General features: G+C 41.7%; 1 long non-coding RNA gene across 2 annotated transcripts; it reads left to right on the top strand.

Annotated features, from left to right (window-relative positions):
* The first annotated feature begins 157 nt into the window (after nucleotides 1–157).
* Nucleotides 158–13,325, top strand: LOC134144703 (uncharacterized). Of its 2 annotated transcripts, none has more exons than XR_009959455.1 (5): nucleotides 158–313; nucleotides 6,975–7,180; nucleotides 10,716–10,823; nucleotides 11,706–11,807; nucleotides 12,762–13,325. It is a non-coding gene; the product is annotated as an uncharacterized LOC134144703 (long non-coding RNA). The 2 variants fall into 2 exon arrangements; XR_009959456.1 differs by lacking the exon at nucleotides 158–313 and adding an exon at nucleotides 6,416–6,490.
* The last annotated feature ends 1,064 nt before the right edge of the window (nucleotides 13,326–14,389 follow it).

Here is a 14,389-nt window from a genome sequence, read left to right as displayed (position 1 = left end):
TACTCCTGAAGTGTTGGCTCCTATACCATCTGTCTTCATAATTCAGGGCATCAGTGGCCTACTAGCTGAGATTGAGAAGCAATCTACTGAGTCTCTGCATGGCGTATCTCTGCCGAATGAATTAAGAGGTCATTGTGACTTTTGTAGTAATGGTCAAGAAGATGGAGGAGGTTTTGGTTTCTAAGAGAAAATCTGCAGCTTTTTCCAGAAATACCCAAGGGGTCCAGAAGAAAACCTACTGAGAGAGCCACTACTCGGTGTGTGGACAAGAGGAAGCCTCCTGCACACGCCAGCAAGGCTGACAAGGAGAAAGGTAAGCAATGGCAGGAATTTGTCCATATTCTTCACTCTTTAAAAAAGTGCAAGTCTTTATTAATGTGGCGGATGCATCGAGGTGTTTTGTGCCTCATTTGAGTATTGCTGTTTTCTAAAGGAGCAAAGCAAAGGGATGAAAGCTCAGTACTGTCCTATAGCTGAGTCTGAGTCTTGGGCACTGGAGCAATTTGGAGTTTAGCAAAACAACCCTTCTGAAACACAGCAGGAGGAAATGATGTTGTTATTTTTCTGAAATAACTCAGTAGTTAATGCACAAAGCCTTTTAGGGAGATGTCCTAGACACTGGTATGTACCCCATGGAGGGGTATGATGTGTGTGTACAGCGTTTCACTAAACCCATTCCTCTAATCAGTTATTTGGAGGAAGTGAAAAGAGGAAGCAAGGATGTACATGAAGGACCTCAGGAGAAATAGGCAGACAGTCCCTGGTCAGAGGATACCACTGTTTGGAGACAAGCTAAACTCCTGGTAGTTTGGTGCCACAAGGACTTTGCACAATAAAATGTGAGCCCACAAGCACAACACTGGTCCTCAGAAACTTTCGTTCCAAAACTGTGGGAATCATCTGAACTTTAGGTGGCTCCAGGCTTTGACTGTAGTTTAGCAGGAATTTAAGGCTGGTGCTTTGTATATACAAAGCATATACAAACACGCACATACATACATATATATGTGTATGTGCATATATTATTCTCTGAGATAAAATCCGTAGTGCTCTCTTAACTTGGAACTGGGGGAGATTCTCTTGACAGAGCCATACAAGGCGCTAGGGAATTTGCATCAGAGATTCTTCAAGTGTTTCATTCAAGGCCAGCGCGTCGTTAGCCTGCATATTTGATTTGAAGTCATGCTGGTTTCACATGTCAGGCTACCCTGGCACTGCGTGAAAGTGGTGGGAGGAGAGAATGGAGGGGGGGGGAACGAGCAAGTAGGGAAGGATAAGGTTATCAGAGCAGAGGACTTAGATTCAAAGTAATCAACAGACAGAGATTACTTCGGCTCGTAGTCCAGACAAGGGCTGGATCTTGATAAATTAGGCCACCCCCTCGTGCAAACACAAACCCTTCCACGTCTATTACCAGCGTGACCCAGAGACACAGCGATGGTGCCATCACATTGCTGCCAACCTGGCCAAACAGCTGGCTCACTGAAGCCAGACTCTCAAGAATATTAATAAAAAAAACTGATTTTGCCCTTTCTGCTCTCGTATACAGCAGGCTGCTAATAATGCCTTATGAGGCTGCTGCACAGTTCAATCAATAGTTTGATTTTTCTGCCCTAGAGCTGCCACAAACTCAACCCCCTTGCTAAACTGACCGAGAAAATACCTGACCACCAAGACAGCTGGAGACGGTGTAGGGCGAAGGTGGGATGCAGCGCCTTGTGACTTCTGAGAAACCTGAGCCATTCCCATGGTGTCTCCTCTTGCCCCACGATCCCCTCACCATCGCTCAGCTCTTGCACACTGACTTCTTTATGTATTTCTGTGTCGCCTATGGAAATATTTGGTTTGACAAAGGGGAAAAAGCAATTCAACATCTTTCGACGGAGGGAAGTTGATTTTCATTTGAGATGGAATGGCTCATTTTTACCTTTTTAGCTCCTGGAAGAGTAAAAAGTGAGAGGTCAAACCTGCATCACCATGACAACCCCTGCAGCGAGGGTTTTTGAGCAGATGAAGGGGAGTGATAATAGTGCTGAAGTTTCTGCCCGTTTTTGTAGTCGCTGGGCTTTTTGTTTTGTTTTTCCTTATTTCTTCTCTTTAGGTCTTTCAAGGTGTGGCCCCATGTGTTTTGGAGGGGCTGAGGGGCAATGCTGGCTGATTTAAAACACTACCATGTTCATTTTGAGCTATCCTTAGTGTAGCACTGCCTGACGGGGAACCTGGCAATCAAAACAGCACATAGGATGTATATATTCTATACAAAAAGATCGTCAGAGCTAGTCACTGAAGATCAAATATCAGCTCAGATGCGTTCCCTACGCTAGTGTAGGTGCAATTTGCCAGAAAGTGCAGTTGTATTATCAAGTTTGCATCGAAAGAAACTGTCATCTCAGCCTTTCCTTCCAGTGCCTTTGGAGTCCAAAAACAAGCTCAATCAAATAGCCAGTCTCTGAAGATACGAGGCACTGTAATAACGAAGAAAGCCAAAACGTTGGCAGTAAATGTCTAAGGCAATGCACCTAAGAGGAATCACAGGTAAACCCAGAAGCTTATACAAGAAGCAGAGCTCATGCCCTGATTTCCTAGACCTGCATAAGAAGGAACATGCCAAATAGATTGTAAGTGGGCTGACGTGACAGCAGTTGAGCAAAGCTAAGTCACATTGAAGAGACAAGAACAACCACCTAAATTCTCTCCTACCTAGAAACTATTACTTTTTCCCTATTTTCCTAACAAACAGCTCTGTTTTGTCCAGGCACCTGTTAAATCTTGTATTCCACTAAGATTGGAAGTGCTCTTAGATTGGAATATATGTCTTAAGGTAGGCAGATATAGCACCTAGAGCATGTTGGCCTTGATGCCCATCCAGAGCCTTCAGATGCTGCCCTTTGAGCACTAAGCCTCTTAGTATCTTTTTTGGTTTTGCCACATCCCTTCTTAACTGAAACCAATACTCTCGTTGTGGTAGCAACAAAAAATGGAATAGAAAAAAGAAATGCTAAAGGAAGTACTGGATTATTAAAGAAGTTAATTTTGTTGTGGTATATAGTCTGAGTTAGACTTCAGTAAGATTTATATGGAGATTGAGTATGTGGATAAGAAGGATAGCAAGAGTTAACACTGAAGAAGTTTTGAAGGCTGTAAAATCTCGTGCTTCAGAGCTGAAGCTGGTTTCTGTGTCCAGCGGATCAGGGCAAGGCTTTCACAGCAGGATGGATTATTCCGTCTGTGCTGAGTGAGGGGTGTCTCATGCCTTCCTCCAAGCTAGTGGATGTGGCTGCTGTGCCAGTATGGGGCTATCTAGCCCATCATCGAGAAAGGCAGCTGCAGAGCTCTGAAAGTGCACAGCTACGGTGCGTCTGCTGCTAGATTTGGAACTACAGCTGTATCAACGCATGCACTGAGCAAGGAAGCAGAGCCTGGCTATTGGGATCAGCCGGCTGATAAATCAAAGTAAAGACGGGCAATATTGATATGATGTTGCAATGATAATTCACTCCTCATGCTGATGTAGAAAGGGAAGCCAATTCAGAGTTTCACAAGCATGAGGGCCAGCGTACAGCCCTGTGGGACGGTGTAAAAGAGAATAATCAGTTCAGATGGAAAGAAAATGTAGGTCATCAATTAAATAAAATACAGACCTGGCAGGAAACAGAGAATATAGTTTTTGGAAAGGCCCTGGATTATAATCTGTGTTTCAGAGAACTGATTTATGGACCACTGAACTTCTTTTTGTTTTAATCAACCAATTTCAAAAACTAGGTTAAATATGAATCCACCGTATGTCAGAGGATTGCAGCAACATTAATTTAAACAAGATGTTAGACTATGACAGAAAACTCAAATTTAGCCTTACAATGATGGGCCAGAAACTTCAGCTTTCTTCCTCCTGCCATGTGACTGAGCTCTTCTGAGCCAGTTTTGAACTTTAGGTATGGTCTTGGAGACAGACTGATCTCTTGTCTGCTGGTTCAGCTCAGAAAAAACTCCTGTCAGTAGCTCATTCTTTGTGGACAAAATAATAAATCCCAATCATATTGGCATCAGACCATTTGGATGCTTTAATTACATTTATTTGCTTTTTTATTCCTCACTGCAAGTCTACTCAGACATTTCCAGGCACAGTGGAGTCAATGAAACCTGATGTTGTTTTCAATTTACTAACAGCTCTTTGAAAAACAGACTCAGCTCACTGTACAACTGTTCACTGAACTGAAATTGCAACCTCTCTACTCCCCCACCTCCCCAAAAATTTAAGGATTGAAGCTTTGTTTTGCAAACATCTTCATTAGATAATGTTTAGACATAAAACAATACCCAGCAATACCCAGCAATGCGCTCTCATGGAAATTATACATTTAACATTGCAGGTGGTATGGATGGAACTCATAAATTTTAAAATTTTTTATTTTTATGAAAAAGATCCTATGGCAGTAGTGTTCAGTCTCAAGAAGAACACTAGCCCAGGATAGACTCATGGGCTAGCTCAGAAAATACCAGGAGAGTTCTGTAAGTATTCCATATGGTGTTACCTAACATTTGGGAGAAGAAAACCACAAGCAACGTTTCTCCCTCTCTCCAGGGCTGCTTCAGCATACCTTTCATCCATGAAAGATGCTGGCATGGCAAGCAAATATTGCTATTCGTAGGTTAAAGTTCAAATGCATCACTTGAGTAGATGAGGACTTTGACCAGGGCAGAATGACTAGCCATTTCCGTTGGGGAGTGGTGACACTGGGGTGGGGTGAGGAGAGACATGGGTGTGTGGAGTAGGATGTAGACAGTCACAGCCCTTCTACAGCAATTACCATAAAGATTAAATAAATACAATAGCCTAATTTCACATGGAAGTGCACTTTAATTAAGTCTCAACAGAACAATGAGCTGCTTCCATAAGAGCTGTGAAAATCATCACTAGGGACTGTCCAGAGGAAGAAAGAAACAAACAAGAGAAGGTCTTTCTGTATAGAAAATATGTACAGGAAGTATTTTGAAAAGCTGTTCCCAGTTAATTTGCCTAGAGAGAATTAATGATAAACTAAATTCTTTTGCTCTGTTTTTATATAAATTCAGTATCCCAAAGTATTTTGATGCTTTCTAGATTGAGGGGGAGAGAATTCATTTGCAGACTAAAGCAAGAACACCATAGTATATCGCGTGTGATGGGTCTAGTTAGTCACCACTGAAATACAGTTGCTTCTGGGCTAGTGTACTTTTTTGCAAGATAATCTCTAGATATATAAGGAAAAAGCCGTTCTTCCAGCAAATTTTATGATTCATTCCTCATGTCAACATGGTCAGGCATAGAGATCAGTAAGAGATGCACGGAAAGCATCTTCTGTAAAACTTCTCCTAGCTCAGAATGTATTATTTTCCATTGTTTTCCCTATCTCCCCATCTGGTCAGAGTTCTTAATGCACTGAAGGCAATGCACATGAATAAACCTATGGTATTTTTCATTAATGTTTCTATAGACCCCTGGAGGCATTGCCTGAAAACAGGTAAGCTTCCTTATCCGTGTTCATTATATCATTCTTCTCCTGAGACCTGGACATTTCAGCTGCTAGGAGTTGCCATCATCCATACTACAGCTTGTGACTACACTGGCCTCAACCTCACCTACAAGAACGAGTGCCTTCATTGCAAAGGCACAGAAAAGAAGTTCCTTAAACCCCAGGCAGATATGAATCTTCCCAGATAGGCAGATATGAATCTTCCCAGAGTGCGAGTAACAGAGCGGTTTGATAATCAGCTTGATGTTTCTGAAGCATGAGTTTGCCTTGAAGTCTGAATGTCTAAGGGGTGTAAATTACCAAAGGTCTGATTTTTACCTCATAATTTATTATAGATGATGTTTTTCTTTTGCAACCTTGTATAGCTTTAGAGGCTGACAACCGATAGCTTTCAGCTATGCAAGATTCAGACAGATATATTAGATCTACGGAAGTGCAAAATCACTTGGTGTTTGTCTTATATCTAGACTGTGGAGGATTTGGGTCAGGCACCGCCTTTGTTTGCTTTTTTTGTTTTTGTGCAGCTAGGTAACATAGTTGGGCCCTGCACCATGACTGTTGTCTTGGACATGACTGCATTACATCCAGAAAATCATTACAGCCAGAAAATCAGTTCTCAGTGCGTGCAAGTTTCTGTTCTCTGTTTGAAAGACAGTTGAAATACTTGTAGAGGTTTAATCGAAATCCGAATACATGTGACTGAAATTGGCTCTCTGCGATTATTTATACAAGTAAGTCTCTGTCTCTCACAAGTTCCCAGAAATCAAATGCCAGCCTTGTATGATATTTTAAAAAGGAGTAAATATTTGTTGAAAATTCTTTGCTGTATTAATTTTGCTCTGCCTTCTCTCAGGCAGCCATCGTAGGGATGGAGAGATTCCTGATGCACATCAGTCAACCTGCAAGGAAGAGAGACCCAAAAGCCTGGTTAATTGGTCCACAACATGTTATCCTCTGAATGAAATCCAAATGTCCAGGTAGCCAGACAAAGGCCTTAAAATAGTTCACTTTCCCCATTTGGCTGCATACCCAGCTAAAATCTTCCAGGGAATGATCCTCATTTGAACAGTAGATACAACAGGTACAGATATAGAAGCAGAACGTAGCTGAAGCTGGATGCTCCATGTTTTCCTGTCTTCTTAACCCTCACTTTGAAGTACGTCTGCCAGCAAGTGGTTTATAAATTGACAGCCAGCCACCACTACTTTTGTAATCCTGTATAATGTTCTTGTTCCTCGATGCTGACTTTTTTTTTTTTTCTTTTTTTCCCCCCTTTTTTTTTCCTGTGGTAACCCCTTTACCTTCTTTTCCCTGCTTAGACCCATTAGCAGGATGTTGTGCAATATGGTGCTTGTCATCTGTTTCAAAGACACAGTGATGAGATACAGGTATGCCAGATGGATAAACCTAGTGTGACTAATTATTGTGTATTTGCCTTTAATTATTATCATTTATTACCAGAGAAAAGACAATGGAGGTTCCCAGACTCGGAAGGGAATGTCGGCAGAAGGGGATTTTTTTCATGTTTTCAAGAGATTGGTACGTCAGCAAGAAAAGTTTTCTTCCTGGGGAGAAATACAAGCAAATATCAAGACAAGAGGAGTCAACACGATCCACCTAATGCTCTCCTTTCCCTGACGTGTACTCAAGAATCAGATATCTCACAGGTAATAAATACTTTCTTCATAATTATGAAAGAACTTTTCTCTCACCTGAACGTCCGCCCAGGGCATAATGAATGTATGGACATCCTTTAGTCACCTGCATGGGACATGCGCTACGGGATACAGCATAGCCTTCTGCCCCCTCTCTTTGATGTAGCACTCAGAAGTATGTAGATACCTGGCTTTGCCCTTTCTCCACCACCAGAAAGGGGAGTAATCTGAATGTAGGTATAAACGGGTGCTTAGGCTACTGGGAGATAGGGTCTTCAGCTGATCCCTGAACCAGATGTGCATTGCCTGCTCCGTGGAGGGGTGAAAACAGGAAGCCTCTGAGCTGCGATTTTTGAATAAATTAGGCCCAGGGTAGTCAATGTGGTCTGTCCTGTCCAGCTGAGCCAGTAGGTTACCCTCAGACCTTCGTATGGAATTTGCCTCTGTATCTGACCTTAATATATCACACTCCTACAGTGTTTGAAATAGATGTAGTTTCTCCTCCTATAGGTATTATAGCTTTATTTTCACTAAGATTATCTCAAAAACACACATACATGCAGAACAAACATTTTGAAATAAGGGGGATATTTCTAGTGCATCTCGGTATGCATGGGGAAAACAGTTCAGCTCAGGACCTAGAGCCTGGCATGCTGGACTATTTGGAAGGCTAGAAGGCTGACATCGGCAGGAAACTTTTGGAAATGTTAATACTGTGGCACCTAAAGCTGCTTTTCCTTTACAGCTGAATCAGCTATTATTTACAAGTGCAAGTAGGATTATGATGGCTCATAAGTTTGATCTTCTTGCTTATGGGGCAAAACACTTTTATCTCAGAGCAGCCACACAGTTTTGATAAACAGATTGGGGAAGAGCTTCAGACTTCAGCTTTAAAATTCTTAAGAATCTGATTTAGTGTATTTTACACAGATATTTTAGCATATATGCTTTATGGGTAAATTGCATCGTAATCTAAAGGACCAGACTTACACCACAAACAATCTATTGAGGACAGTATAAGGCCTAATCAATGCCACCAATTTTCTGAAATCTTTCTGTATATAGCATTTATCAAACAAATGCATGCAAAGGCATTAAAAAAACCCAAAGTCCATACATGGACAATTTACAAACAGCAGAAAGGGCTAAATTTGCCACTCTTTGCTCTGAATAGCTTACCCAGATTACAGGCCAATTTTGTTTGGACAGAAATATTTTCCATCTCAGATTCTGCTGAAGTCAAAAGAGTACTCTTCCTTTGGCCACAGAATAGGCTGAAGGACCAGGTGGTATTTTGGGATTGGCAGCTCTGACTGTCTCCCTTTAACCCATTTGAACGCAATTTGATTGGGACTTGACTGAGCACTTAATATTCTGTGATTGCATGACTGTAGACTTCTACTTTTGTACCAAATGCAGTATCATTAATATATAGCAAGAAAAAATTGCCTCTGATAACCAAAAAATTATTGCATTAAATTGGCAGACTGGGAATTAAATATGCAGAATCAGCCTAATGAAATAACTTGCCTTTGGTTGCAAGAGCCTTCATCATTCTTAAGAAGATTTAAAGCTAATCTGACTTGGAGCTGTTTCAGTCCAATTATTTTCCAGGAATTTTGGGGGCTTTATTTTTCTTCTCAGCACCATTATTCTGTTCTTGACAGTTTTTATTTTGTTAATTTTTTGCATATTGAGTAAATGAGAAATCAGTTCAGAACCACTCTTAAGTAGAAATGAAATGCTCCCTAATCCAATTTTGATCAAAATTCATCTTTGCTTTTCAGGGACCAACCAGTCTGTGCAGTTATCTCCACACTGCACAGAGTTGATAATAAAGCAAAGTGAGGCTCACATTCTTTTCCCATTGAGGGATAATTGCGCATGGTGGGAACCGTGCCTTGTTCGATGGGAGAACAATGTGCTATTCCCCCAGCATGTGGCAAAGCAGGAGAATGACAAGAAGATGATTTCTCCCTCTGCTTCTACTTTTGTTTCTCAAATGTTTACAGGCTTGAGGCAAGCCTTTTTCCCACCTCAGGGTGCGTGGTTCTCTTCCCTGGAAACCTTCCTGTGTCTGTCTCCTGATGCCTTGTGTTCACAGGAGATAGCTAACTGTTGCAGCACCTTTTCCAAAAGCAATCTTGAAAAGGAAAGACAGGTTCAGCTGTCTTCACAGAATGTTTTTGCAGCTCCTCTTCTGCCTTCCATTTCAGTAACCATTGCTATACAATTATCTATAGAAACAGGAGCCAAAACGTATCACTAACCTCAGTTCTGCTCCAAATAGTGTCTCTGCACAAATAGGTCTTTCACTCCTTATGTCGTGCATGAAGGTACTCCATGTAGGACATAAAACATAAACTATATGTTTAGTTTTATGCTGGCTTCAGTCATTCTAGTTAAATTCCTAAGTAACTTTGATTCTATTTAGGCCTGCAGAATCAATACATCAAAAAAATTTGCACTTTTCTTGTGCAACATCAGCCAAATGAGTTGCTTTGAAACTGTTGTTTGCAATCAAGCAAAGCTGCTCCAGCTCTTCTTTCACATCACACATTTCTTCACTAGTTCCTTGAAACTACGAGACAGGCTTTTCTTCCACGTTTGTTTTTCTCTGACAACAGTTTACTTCTCTGAGTTCTCAGAATTTGGGAGCACGTTTATGTTCCTCACAACTTGCTGTGGCCCTATATTAATGTTGCTTCAGGTGGATAAGCAGTGGAGAGAAAACAAATGGGGTCAGAAGTTCTGGGAACAACCCTGGGAGTTGTAAGTGGGGGGACAGCCAATGGGGATAAGAGAACAAGAGTATGGGGTTAGAAGTTCTGTTGTTGTTCCTCAAAAATCTTTCATCTTCACTCTCATACTAATAAAAAAATGTGACTCCTAGTGAATCTCCCTGTTTTTTTTCAAATTCAGGCTGAAACCCATAAAATATCCATATATTCATACTGGCAGGTTTTTTTTCCTCCATGTTAGGTTTCTATCCAGATCTTTTCAGATCTTTAGGATGGTTTAAAAATGTCTTATGATTTCTAACACGCCATTTGGAACTCAGCATGCTATACGAGCTGTTTTGCTGGAGAGAATGCCTGGATCTTTGAAATTACAAGGACTAAAACAAGCCTCTCTTCCCCCGCCCCCTCCCCCCAAGGATGCAGTTCAAATAATGAAAAAGTTATTTATTTCAAGTGTATAGACCCTAATAAAGCTGCTAAGATGGGAAACTAAATCTGAATCTCAAGTAGGTTATTCCTAGTTTGTATGTCTAGGGCCTCAGTGAAGTCTATTGGGTTATTCTTATGCAGTAAAGCTATGTGAATGGAGAGCTAGGGCTAGATGCCTTGTACTTTTGCATTACCTTCCTTTGGGGGTCTCAGAGCAGTAAGAAACACCGCTGAGTTGTTCTTAGATTCCCACCCTTGGTATATTGCACCAAGATTTATGTCATGCAGTGAACTGATACCAGGGCTGAGAACAGACTGTGGATTTCCAGACTCTCCATTAAACCACACTTCACTGTATTTTCACTTATTTTCTAAAGGGTTCCATCAGGATGGAAAGCAGTTTAGAGATAAAAGGAGGTTTTACCCAATGCCCATTGCTTCAAGAGGAGGCATTTTGCTAGGACGAGACAGAGCAATGAGTATCGGTAAGTTTTATCAAATGGCAGAGCTTATTTCCCAGGCAGCTGATAGCATATCATCCATCCATGCAAAGCGCATGGGATTCAGAAAACTAAAGAGCCAACACGATTCTGTGAAGAAGTTGTCCCTGAGTGATGCCCTCCTCCGTGCTATGGAGCTGTACTTAGAGAGGAGCTTGGCCACATTTCTGAGTCTGGTTTGTGACATGAGGCAATTATTAGCTGGAGATACCTGTTGTTAAATAATCCTCTTAGCTTCACCTGAAGCTGCCGGTTGTCTCAACAGTAGGAATTTAGGAGCCATAACATATCAGTATGGGATTTTATCAAACGTATCCCTTTGGCGGTACCATCTCAAGAAAGATAGCCAATGTCTGCTTTTTCTCCATGCCAAGAAATACCCATGCTTATAACTAAAGAAAATGAACTCTTCAAAGAAGTTGCAGTGCCTTTCCAAATTCCCTTTATTTTCATTTACCCGCTCCTTTGTTTTTTTCCGTTAGCTTCTTGTTTCTATCTATTCTCAATACATCTTGCAGTTTCTTTCCTCCTCACCCTATTTTCTTCACCATTTAACCTTAGAGCATTCCTCTCTTTCTTTCTCTCTGAAAATCTGCCTGCTGTTTTTTTCCATGAATCCATCTGCATTGAATTATTTATAGTTACAATAAAGTCCGCTTTTGTCTATGTTTATTTTCTTTAATAACAAGAAACACGGGGAAAACGTTCCAAAGGACCAAAAAAGGACTTGACTTTTCCTGGACGCTAGGCAACGGTAGCCAAAAAGTACAAAACAAGCCGTAGGATGTTCGTAAGATGCCTTCTAAAAATAATAGTACTTAGTACGTTGGTATCTAATGTATTTTTTGCATTCGTTGTGTTTCCCAGATCTTAGCCTCATTTACAGTGCTGTCGCGTCACTCTCAAGGCTCTAATGGACAATGAGTTACTGTGGAGACAACCAGGAGTAAAATGCAGCTGGTGTGCCAGGTCTGTGCTACCTATTTGCCTTGTCCGATGTGTTTTAAATAAGTCATGGAAGTCGAATATGCTGATCATTGCTGGCCGATGGATCCGTCTTGTATCTGGTACAAATTAGAGCAAAGGATGTATCTTACTTAGTGAGTCATTTCTAGAATTGTTCTTTGTTACATTTACTGTTTGTTCGAGTTTTCTTCTCATTGTGATTTAAAGGCTTTTCCTATCTCCTTTTCTAGCGGAGGTCTATGTTGCTCATTTGCTTCTTTCTTCCCTTTGGTTTTGCTAGTCATGCAAGCATTTCCCTGGAACACTTTCCAGCTGCCCCACCCCATACCTCGTCCCCTCCAATGTTCTTCTCTCTTGTTTGCCTGTTTCCATTCTCCTCCTTTTTTCCTGCATTGCCTACACTAATTAAACTCAGCGTGGAAGTGGTGCGTGAGGTGGGGATATGGAAAGGGAGAAGCCAAAGACGGGATTTTTGGGCAGTTTGGCTCAGTTAAAAGTGGACGCTCTTCTGCACATATGAAACGGGGAAGACATAAAATAGCCAACAGAAGGAAGGGAAAGAGAGGAATAGGTTAAGGGCTCAGTGTGCCAGAAGACTTCCTCAGTGTGCAGGGAGGACCCAGGGGCAGGGCTACTATGTCCCATCAGTGGCTCTCAGCTCTCCAGAGGGAGCAAGGAGGAACCTGGAAGCTGCAGAGATGAGCCTCAATGAGACCAAGTCCCTGGACTCTCTGCTATGGCTGTGGCCCTACTGGCCTGAAGCAAAAGCCAAGAATTTTGGGGTGGGATATAAGGCTTGCCAAGGTCTCCTTACCACCAGGTCTGGGAGAAGATTATTCAGGGCCTAGGGATTTTTTTATTCCTCTTGGTTTATTTTTTTCTCTTCTCTACACTACTTAATCGCTCATAGTATTCTAACTGCCAGTTGAAACATGTCTTTACTGCCTCTGTCCTCAGCTCCAGTGCTTAAGCCACAGGGAAAAAAAGCAGGACACTGGTGGCATAGAAACCACGTGCTCCACACCTCTGCTGTTCCTGCAGGCCTGGGATGATATCTACCCAGAAGACTTACAACGTCCTTTCCTCAAGCTCCCTGACACGCATTATGACTGTGAACACTGCCTCTTTCTCAGAGCAGCATTTAAGCATGAGTATTTGTCTCAGAAAAAACAAACATACACCATCAAACACAAACCAGCCCTCGGAGACGCACAGCTCCCGGAGTTGGGGCTCAAAACTCTCTGAAACTTCACTCATTTGGGTTAAAAGGGACCTTGATGCAGAACACTTCAGCTATGGGAACTGTGCATCCGTGGGATGTATTTATTTATTTATTTATTTATTTTCCAGTCTCTCATTCTCCTACTTTAGCTGATCTCTAGCTATCAAATTGTGATGGAGCAAAGGTAATAAAATGCCTGTAGGAGAGAAAATCCTGCCTGAAGTTCTCCCAGAGCTCAGCCAGACCTAGAAGATGCACAGTTCAATTAAAAGAAATACAAAGTTTTTCTCTTTTCACCTTGCCATTTTTCCCTTCTCTTCTGTGTATTTCATATATACATATATATATATATATATATATATATATATATATATATATAAATACACACACATACACACACCCCGACGACGCACGCGCATACACATACATACACGCACACACGCACCCAAACCCACCCCTCCCCTTTCCAATCCTTCCTTTAAGGTTTAATTTAACAATAACATTTGCGATCGGGGTCCTGAGCATCTCAAGGGCATTGCGCTTGAAATTGCACACACTCCGCACCATTTATCATAGCCTGACATGTGTCATGTTCCAGACTGCAGCTCCAAGAGGTTACAGCTCACGACTGCTCCTTTGTTGATCAGCTGCCGAGACAACGGAGGCACCTTTCTTTCTTTTTTTCTTCCTTTCTTTCTTTCATTTTTTTTATTATTAAAGCTGCACCGTCCTCTTTCCAAAGGGTCCGTTCTGACACAATAGAAAAAGCAAACGATTCCTTCTGCACTCTCTGCAGTCTCCCCACCCAGTATTTGTCAGCCCCCATTCAGAGCACGTTTACCTTGGGTTTGATGGCAGAGGCTGTGCTGACTAGCATTACTGCTTAATATGGACTTTGAGATGGATAAACTGTTTTCAAGTTAGTTCTCTGCTTGAGGAGAAGAACAGCAGGCTATTAGCTGCTGGAAAAATTGGGGAGAGCAGTAAAAGACTCCTGTAATACTTTCCTATGCCAAAACCCACAACCTGATTGAAGAGATTTTGCCGAGCTGGTGAGCTTCTTCCATTGCTGAACTTCAATCCTCCAACTTTGGGAGAAAAATTTTCTCTCCTCCAGAGCTTCTGCTTCATTTACTCCACCCTTTCTCCTTCACTTCCTTGGTGTCTTGCAGAGTCTTGCTGAGTGCAGAGCACCTGAGACCTGCATGTAGCTTTGCAGAAATGATGCCTAGAGCAATTGAACAAACTGTGCTGTTTATAAAACATATTGACAAGAGCCACTGAATTGCATTCATAAATCACTTGTAGATCTTAATTCTGCCAGTCTTGATCCTTCCAACCAACATTCATTTGGGGTACAGGT

This window comes from Rhea pennata, chromosome 10 (genome assembly GCF_028389875.1).
Source record: "Rhea pennata isolate bPtePen1 chromosome 10, bPtePen1.pri, whole genome shotgun sequence".
NCBI classification, from domain to species: domain Eukaryota; kingdom Metazoa; phylum Chordata; class Aves; order Rheiformes; family Rheidae; genus Rhea; species Rhea pennata.
Note: the sequence above shows the minus strand (reverse complement) of the source record. Positions and strands in the feature narration are given on the sequence as shown.